This window comes from Apis florea, unplaced genomic scaffold (assembly GCF_048593485.1).
Source record: "Apis florea isolate Af1SG1 unplaced genomic scaffold, ASM4859348v1 contig_3081_pilon, whole genome shotgun sequence".
Taxonomy (NCBI): domain Eukaryota; kingdom Metazoa; phylum Arthropoda; class Insecta; order Hymenoptera; family Apidae; genus Apis; species Apis florea.
In genome coordinates, this window is record NW_028256703.1 from 4,529,049 (window position 1) to 4,537,500 (window position 8,452).

Genomic DNA, 8,452 nt, shown 5'->3' on the forward strand with positions numbered 1-8,452 from the left:
GGGAAGGATGGGAGGGAAGGAGGGGAAGTATCTGTTGAAGCTTTTAATCTATTCTGTATCGATTCGCGTTTAAGGAAGGGAATTTATACGATCCCTGCAATTTTTATTACGCTTTTTCGTTTCCGAGGTTGAACCACGGTCTCCTTCTATTCTAATTCCCACAAGCGATTGGCTCAATTTAACTTTTATTAATATCGACATTCCTCTCCCCTTCCCCTCCGCTCCTTTTTACCCACCACGGGCACCTCTCCTCCTTTCCCCCCGCCCTCCCCCTCCCCTCCTCCCGCCCGGTTCACTCTTTTACTTCCGCCACGCTTCTTGCTTCCTTCTCTATTCCGAGCCCAAGATTCATCTTTTATTCAGCTCCGGTCGAAGTTTTAATAAAAATAACTCGATAACATCGACCGAGATTTTTAATAATCTCTCTCTCTCTCTCTCTCTCTCTATCTCTCTCTCCCTCTCCCTCCCTCTGTCGGTTTGTTATCTCGCTGACATTAGCTTTCCAACTCGAAACAAATAAAATAAAATTCCGCGAGCCGATATAATGGAATCAATGATAAAGATAAAATTGAATCCCGCCTTGCTCGGCATCTCTCTCGCGAGAATAAAAAGTGGAAAGGGGGCGCGAGAGGATGAACGACAGAATTGTAAAAGTTTTATTATATATATATATATATATATATATGTATATAGTCGAATAACGTTTCAAATGCAATGTAAATCGAGAGAGCATGGTTGGAATCGTAGAGAATATGTATAAATTATAAATAGAGAAAAACGACTACGTAATCCGTCCCGATTGATAATATTTTTCGTCGCGGCGAAACGAAACGAAACGAAACGAAACGAAACGAAACGAGCGCGGAACTTTTCAGTATCAGATTTATGCAGTGACCCATGCCACTCGAACAGTTAAGATTAGTAGACGAGGGACGGACATGATCTCTCGATGAACTTCTCATCTGTCGCGCGCAAAACTTCTTCCACGATGCTTGTAATATTTTCTCCTTATTGCAACGTACGCGACGAATTAATGCCACGATACGAGAAATATACGTGAAATTTATTTATTTACGGGACGTTGTACGCGATGAATGTTGTACATCATCATCGTCAACGTGTACGTGTCCCGTACGTTTTATTTAACGGATGCCAACGAGAGAGAGAGAAAAAAAGACAGACAGAGAGAGGGAGAGAGAGAGAGAGGGAGGGAGGGAGGGAGAGAGAGAGAGAGAGAGAGAGAGAAGGGGAAAAGAAATTGGAAAGACGATGCAACAGCTACCGCGTATCCACAATGTGAGATTGGAAAACACGGTACGCATAACGCGTGGCAAAAGTTATAGCCAATACGTAAACTATTACTTTTACGAGCTTTACTTTATCATTTTTATAAGCTCGGCCAGGCGGCGTTTTACGAGAGGCGTTTATTTAGAAGCCGTGTACGCGCGCGTTAAATTTTATCGTGTTTGCATTTACTCGAAACACGCCTGTTTTACGCATCGCGTATGAATTTATCAATGATGCTTTCTTCCAACAACACGTGGACGCTTTTAATTTATACGTACATACCCGGACTAACCGTAACCGCGAGATACACCCGCGGTTCCGATCCCATTTATTTTTCCACGCGTGTTATCGCGTGGAAACACGCGACGCACACACGACGACATGTTTTCCCTCTCGAGAAGAAGTCGCCCCGAAAAATCCATGCTCTGTCCCGTTTCGAAACGGTGATAGAGCGGTGATAATAGAGTGGTAATAGAGTGGTTTAAAAGCAACCATCGCATCGAGACAGAAATTATTATTATTATTAAAAAGTCGAATCGAGGAAACGAATAAAATCGAATCCGTGTAATTCCACGTTTTTCGCGGACTGTTGATCAATCAACGGACACGTCACGCGATCTCTTTCACCGCGAAATAAAATTGAAACGATTCGATTAATTTCGTTCGATTCATTTGATCATTTAATCGGGGAAACGATAATTTCGAGGTTTTTTTCTTCGAAACGAAGAGAGAGAGAGAGAGAGAGAGAGAGAGAGAGAGAGAAGAGACGTTTCATACATTCCCGTCCCGATGCTCTCTTTTTAACTCTTCCTCGATTTAATGCCTTTCCGTCTATCTCTCTCTCTCTCTCTCTCTCTCGTGACGACACTAAACACGCATCGACATTAAATTTTGCTCGACGACCGTAATTCCCCGACGGTGTATAACGTCATTACATTCATCACCTACACTAGCAGCCGGAATATCAAATGAGAGTGGCGATATATTTGATTATTTGTCAGTGGCGCGGTTTCGCAGGCGCGTGCATTCCACCTCTTATCCATCCCCTCCCTGGAAAATTCCTCCCGCGTTTTTCTACGCGAATTCGGGCGGGCGGGCGGGCGGGCGACCGAGTGGCCGGCCGGCGATTGCCCGCGTGCGCGCTTCCCTTCTTTTTTTCGTTTTTTCGTTTCGTTCGCCCGATGCGCCTCGTCGTCCACTCGTCAAAATCACCGAGCTCGGTGAAAAAAATACGGATGGAAGGCTCGGAAAAAGGTGGGTGGATGGCACGCGCGGTGGTTGAACGTGTGTGTGTGTGTGTGTGTGTGTGTGGACAGAGGATCTCTCTCTCTCTCTCTCTCTCCACGCCTTATCCTCCTCCTTCTCCTCCTTTCTCCCTCTAACTCTCTTCGTACACACACACCCCCTCCCTCTTTGCAACCCTCTTGCCTCGTCCGTGGAAACGGCGAGCCCCCTCCGGCCTCTCTCGACCACCCAGCGGCCCTCTCCACGGCCCACTACACGTCCACGCCAGAAAATTAATGTCCCCTGCAATCCATGTATAATGCATTCGCATTTCGTTGAACGAACAAATGAACGCACCGCTAGAAAATTTACGTCCTATGTCTCTCTCTCTCGCTCTCGCTCTCGCTCTCGCTCTCTTCCGCCCTCCTCCCTTCGATTTCACGTTTCTCTTTCGTGTCTCTCCCTCGATTTCTATCTATTCTTCTTCGTTTCTCCCGTGAGATTTTGCGCGTGTGCAACAAGCCGGCCCTGACCAACCCGTCGTTTTCACGTACACACACGCGCGCGCTCTCTTCCTCTTTGTCCTCTCTCGCTCCTCTCCTCTCCTCTCTTTCTCGCCGTCCCCCCCTCCTTCCCATTCCAGTTGCCATCATCGAAATTCCGGCTGGAAATCATTAAATTGCACGCACTCGCACGCACGTGCGTTGTGCTCGCACTGCGATGACCTCGTCCCTCTCTCTCTCTCTCTCTCTCTCTCTCTCTCTCTCTTCCACTCGATGATGCTCGCCCGGCTATTCGGTACGATACCTTGAATTTCGCGACAAGGGGGGAGGGGAGAGCAAATACATATAGTTGCCGGGCAAAAATCGGGGATGAGAGATTGCGTGGCCGTGTGCGCGCCACCGGTTTGGAATGTTTGTATATCGCGATGATATTTGCCGAGTACGCGGCCCCCTGTTCTGTTCGAAACGATGATTTTTTTCCCCTCCCCGCCCCTGTTTATATCCCTTCTCCTCTCGTTTTGGTTTTCCTTCATTCTCTTCTCTTTCCGTTCTTTTCGAACCCGTTTCAACAACGAGAGACGACGATATTCGTGTCGGAATCGAAACGGAATTTCTCACTTTTTCCCCTTTTTCTTTGGAATCTCGCCGCGAGAAAGATAGATTTCACAGAGAGAGAGAGAGAGAGAGAAATTTGTTGTTACGCGAAAATTGATATTCGCCCTCGATTTCGCGAGAAGAAGAAGAAGAAGAGGAAGAGGAAGAGGAAGAGGAAGAAGAGACTTCGCGAGTAGGATTGGATGGGAAAGGATGAGGGGAGAGGGGGCTAGTCTTGTCGTAGAAAATTTACGGTTGAACGGTGCAACGTTGATTACATTAACCTTGGTTTAATCGGAAAGTATTTCTGGAGGGATGATGTTACATCCATTTTCGTGCTAATTAAAGTGCGCTTATCCAGGATTTGTTCCTGGTAAAGCAGCCGGCCAGTTTAAGAGTAATTTAACTTCGAATGTAGATGAAAAGCAAAGCGCGACGTTATGATTCTCCGATAGATTCTATATATATATATATATATAATATAATTCCGTACGGGGGAGGGAATTGTCGATATCGATATTTGGCCGACGAGGAGAGGGTAGGGAGTCGGGTTACGTTACGATGTTATTCGTCGATCGCCCGCCAGGAGAAGGAGCGATCGCTTCGGAATAAACGATGTATAAAAAGACGAATTGATCGAAATCCTCCGAAATTGCGGGGAGGGGAATAACGCCCCCGTGCATTAATTATCGTGAAGATAACGCGGAATCATTACGGATTTAACAATCGAATCAATGATTACAGTACCGGTATATATATATAGGCTATTAAACAAATTACGGTAATGTAACGATCCGAATCGGTCTCTCGTTGAGACCAGTTGGCTCGCTTTTATACCCGTTTTATCACCGTGATTATAACGTTGTTCTTCGACGGCCACGAGGCGCTCGTTATTATTTTCCTTGCGGCTTTTCAATTAACTCGTCTTCCATCCAACTTGGATATCCATCCATCCATCCATCCATCCATCCATCCACCACTACCACCATAGCCACCGGTCTTCGTACTCGTCGAGTCCACTCGTCGATTCGAGGTAATTCGAGGTCCCCCCCCCCCCTCTCTCTCTCGCTCGCTCGCTCTCCTCTATCTCCGCCATCATCATCGCGAGGAGAACGGTGGAAAACGAACGATCACGATGATGGTGGCGGGTAGATTTTCGAACGCGCTCGTGCGTTCGGGGAAATCGTGGGAAAATTTATCGAAAGAAGGAAGAGCATTAACGCGGACGCGGAGGGAAATTTATAGGGTTTGAAATTAGCATGAAAGCAACGTTAGCGGCGCGTATTGGCGCGCGCGTTTACGTGCGTGCGTGTGTGTTTGTATCGCGCTAGGAGAGCGCGCGCGTTACCAGGCGCAGTTAGAGAGCGATAGATAGGCGGATGGAGAGAAGAAGGAGCGAGTTAGAGCTAGAGGGAGAAAGAGAGGAGGATGTGGATAGAGCGAGAGAGAGAGAGAGAGAGAGAACATCCCTTTCCCGAGCAGCGATGCAGCCGAGCGTTTCACGCATGCATGGAAATCATTAAAATAAAATGGCCGATAACAAATGACTGTTGCAAAGAGGGGAGCCCTCCCGCTTGGCGGCCATCTTGGTTCACGTGACCGTCATCCGGGCAACCACGGGCACGCCACGCCCCTTTAATGATTTCTACCCCCTGGCGAATGTACCGCACGTACGTACGTGCGAAATTTCACGAGTGTGTGTGCGTGCGTGTGTGTATCCCTCGCATACGAGGGGTACAGTCATCATCAGTAGTCCAGGCCAAATCACCCCGGTACATCCTCTTCAAAAGGCCACCATGGCCACCATGGCAACGCGCTTTCGCGCTTCGCCACTTCGCCACTTTGCTTTTTTTCGTCCTCGTATTTCTCTCTCTCTCTCTCTCTCTCTCTCTCTCTCTCTCTCTCTCTCTCTGTTTCGTCATCATCTCGAACACGATGAACACGACGAAACACGATCAAGCGCGATGAAAATCGAATCGAATCGAATCGAATCGTTTTTCTCGAAATTCGAATCGTATTTCTCGAGTCCCGTTCTCTTCTTCTCTTCTCGAGGGGGGGGGGGGGAGGGAAAAGTATATCCTTCTTGTTGTTACTCGGTTAGCTCAGCTAAGTCGAATAGCAAGGGTCTGGCAATCTAGTCTTTCCCAGATATCTGGACGAACGATGGACGGGCAAACGTTCCGGGAGTGTTTGAGAATCGTCGAGTGACGGAGTTGGATACTGGTCGGATATCGGTCGACCGTCCATAATCGATATTCTTGCGGCTCGGGCCAATCCCGATCGAAGCTTGCTTACGTTTCGGAGATAAAGATATTCGGTTATCGAGGCGGTTGAACGACGACGACCAACGACGAACGCGAGGAGAGAAAAAGTGTTTGCGCCGGTTGGCCGGCATCGGTATCGGCGCGGGTGGAACGTTGTTCGGGCATATGGTTGCCTCGCTTCCGTCTCGCTCTTACACACCCTCTCCTCGAAACACCGTTTTCACCTGCCCCTGTCCGAAACTCCTCTTTATCCTTTTCTCCTTTTTTTTCTTTTTTCCCCTGTTCAACCGATACCTCGCCTTTCTCTCTCTCTCTCTCTCTCTCTCTCTCTCTCTCTCTCTCTCTCTCTCTCTCAGAGGGAACGTTTGTTTCGGGGTCAACGACCCTCGACGAGGCTCGAAAAAAACCCTTTCTTCCCGTGGTTTACCCGTTCCGACGAACTCGTTTTCACCGATTTGTTGCGCGCCATGCCTCCTCCTCTCCTCAACCTCTTCGCGTTCCTCGCGATTAAGCGAACGATTTAACGTATCCATCAACGTGTCCTCGTCGGATGTACTCGGTCATTAATTAGCGAGAATTGTTGAAGAACGATCGGGCGGCCGGAAACGGTAAATCCTCCTTCTTTCCCTCCCCCCTCCCTCCCCCTTTTTTTCTTCTCCTTTTTCTTTTTATCTCTCGTTCTCGGGACGAGTAAAAGTTGTAATTTCGGGGTTTGGTCATTTTTCCGTCGGACTTGGCCGAGCATAATTTATTCCCGATGGCTGATGAGTCCCATTGTTGCGGCGGTATGGCTGCTTCACGGTTTGAAGGGGGTGAAAACGAGCCAAGGGGGTCGTACTCCTCCTCGTCGTCGTCGTCGTCGTCTACGTCGTAGAAAGAAGGGTTGGAGAAAAACGGACGAGAAATTACGTAAGATACCGGAAGGAAGGAGTGTACACCAACCAACCAACCCACCCATCCCTGCCTTGTGTTCTTTCCGGCACATCCGTCCAAGTGGTGTAACGATCGTTCCTCCTGGACAAGATCTTCCGAATCTTTCCCCAAAGACGATTCTCGCCACTTAACGGCCATTTCGTCGAGACCTTTTTTTCTCTCCCTCTGTCGTCACCGTCGTTCGTCCTCGTCGTCGTGGAGGCAACCTTGTTCGGGTCATTAGGCAGATGGGGGTAAAAAGGGGTAAAAATTAATGTCTCAGAACGAACGTTCGGCCTGTCGAGTGGCCGGAGCTAAGTCCCGTGATGGCTCTCGTGTCTTTACGATTTTTCATCGCGAGCCATTTGCTCGAGATCTCTCTTTCCTCTCCTTCCTCTCTTTTTCTCTTTCCTTTCCCTATTTCTCTCGTCTCTTCCCCTTCTTACTCACGATCGCGCAATTCTTTAATTCTTTCCATCCAGATATTGCACGAAATTCGGTTGGCTATATCGTTGGAGGAACAAGGGAAGAAGGAAGAAAGGAAGGAAGGAGGAGGGAGATCGATATTTAATCGCTCGTAGCGTAACGAGATCCTGTTAAAAACACGCAAAACTCGTCGGACCGATTGCAAAGGAGGTCAGTAGGTGGATAATGGGAATATCAATTAGGGTGAAAAACGAGCGAGATTTACCACCTGCTATTGACACAGCCCAAGATTTTCAATTCGAACCACCTCCTCCCTCCCTTTGTTTCTGCCTTGTCGACGTTTCTCAAAAGAGATTCTCTCTCGTCGCGGAGAAATAAAACAACCACCTCTCCCCCTCCTTCTTTCCTTCGCTCGATTCGGGCGCGCACAAAGAGCGAGAGATTTTTTTCCCCTCCATCTTTATTCGACCCGCGTTCCAATCGTTAACCCTCCTTCGTTTCATTTTATATCCGTTCTTTTCTAATCCGTTACTCGTGGGAAATCGCTCGATTATAAAAGTTGTTGTTCGCAAGAGGAGCGGCGCACACGGCTCGTCCCACATCGCATCGAGGAGCAAAGTTGAACGGACGCGTGCCCACGCGCCATCTCTTCGATCCTGTTCCTGTTTTCCCGCTCGTCGCCGTCGTCGTCGTATCGGGCGCATAGGTGTTGCGCGAACAACTCGTGCAAACAACAAGACGTGGCAAGCAAGGCTGCGCCCAAAGTTTCCTCCCGAAGAAATACGCCGTCGAAAGCCTCCACCGTATGCCGTATGGCGTCCCCTTGCCTTCCCTCCCACGCGTACGTAGAAAGTTCCCCTTGCTAGATGGAAATCTCGTATCTTACTTTATACGATACGACAGACCGTGCTCGATATTCTTGACCCTTTCCTCGCCGATATAAATAGTCTCGTTTCATCCTTCCTTCGTGGAAAGCCCCACGAAAGAAAGAAAGAAGGAAGGAAGGAAGAAAGGAAGGAAGGAAGGAAGGAAGGAGGAGATAGAAAGTATCTTGGAAAGGAGAGGCAGGAGATCAATAGCCTTGGAAGAATTTTTATCGTCAACTATACTATCGTAATTAGTAGCGGTTTACGGAGAATCTGGGAGAGCAGTGGTCGTTTTGAGAAACTGGTTTCGGTGTGTAACACCGCCTTGCTATTTTATCGCGGAAGAATGCAGGCAGCACGGGTGTACGGAAGCACG

The 8,452-nt window shown here is 48.4% G+C and overlaps 1 protein-coding gene across 14 annotated transcripts in view; it reads right to left on the reverse strand.

Annotated features, from left to right (window-relative positions):
• The window catches only part of dati (zinc finger protein datilografo), a 65,671-nt gene that overhangs the window by 18,630 nt on the left and 38,589 nt on the right, over positions 1-8,452 (reverse strand). The gene's annotated exons all lie outside the window — the stretch shown is intronic.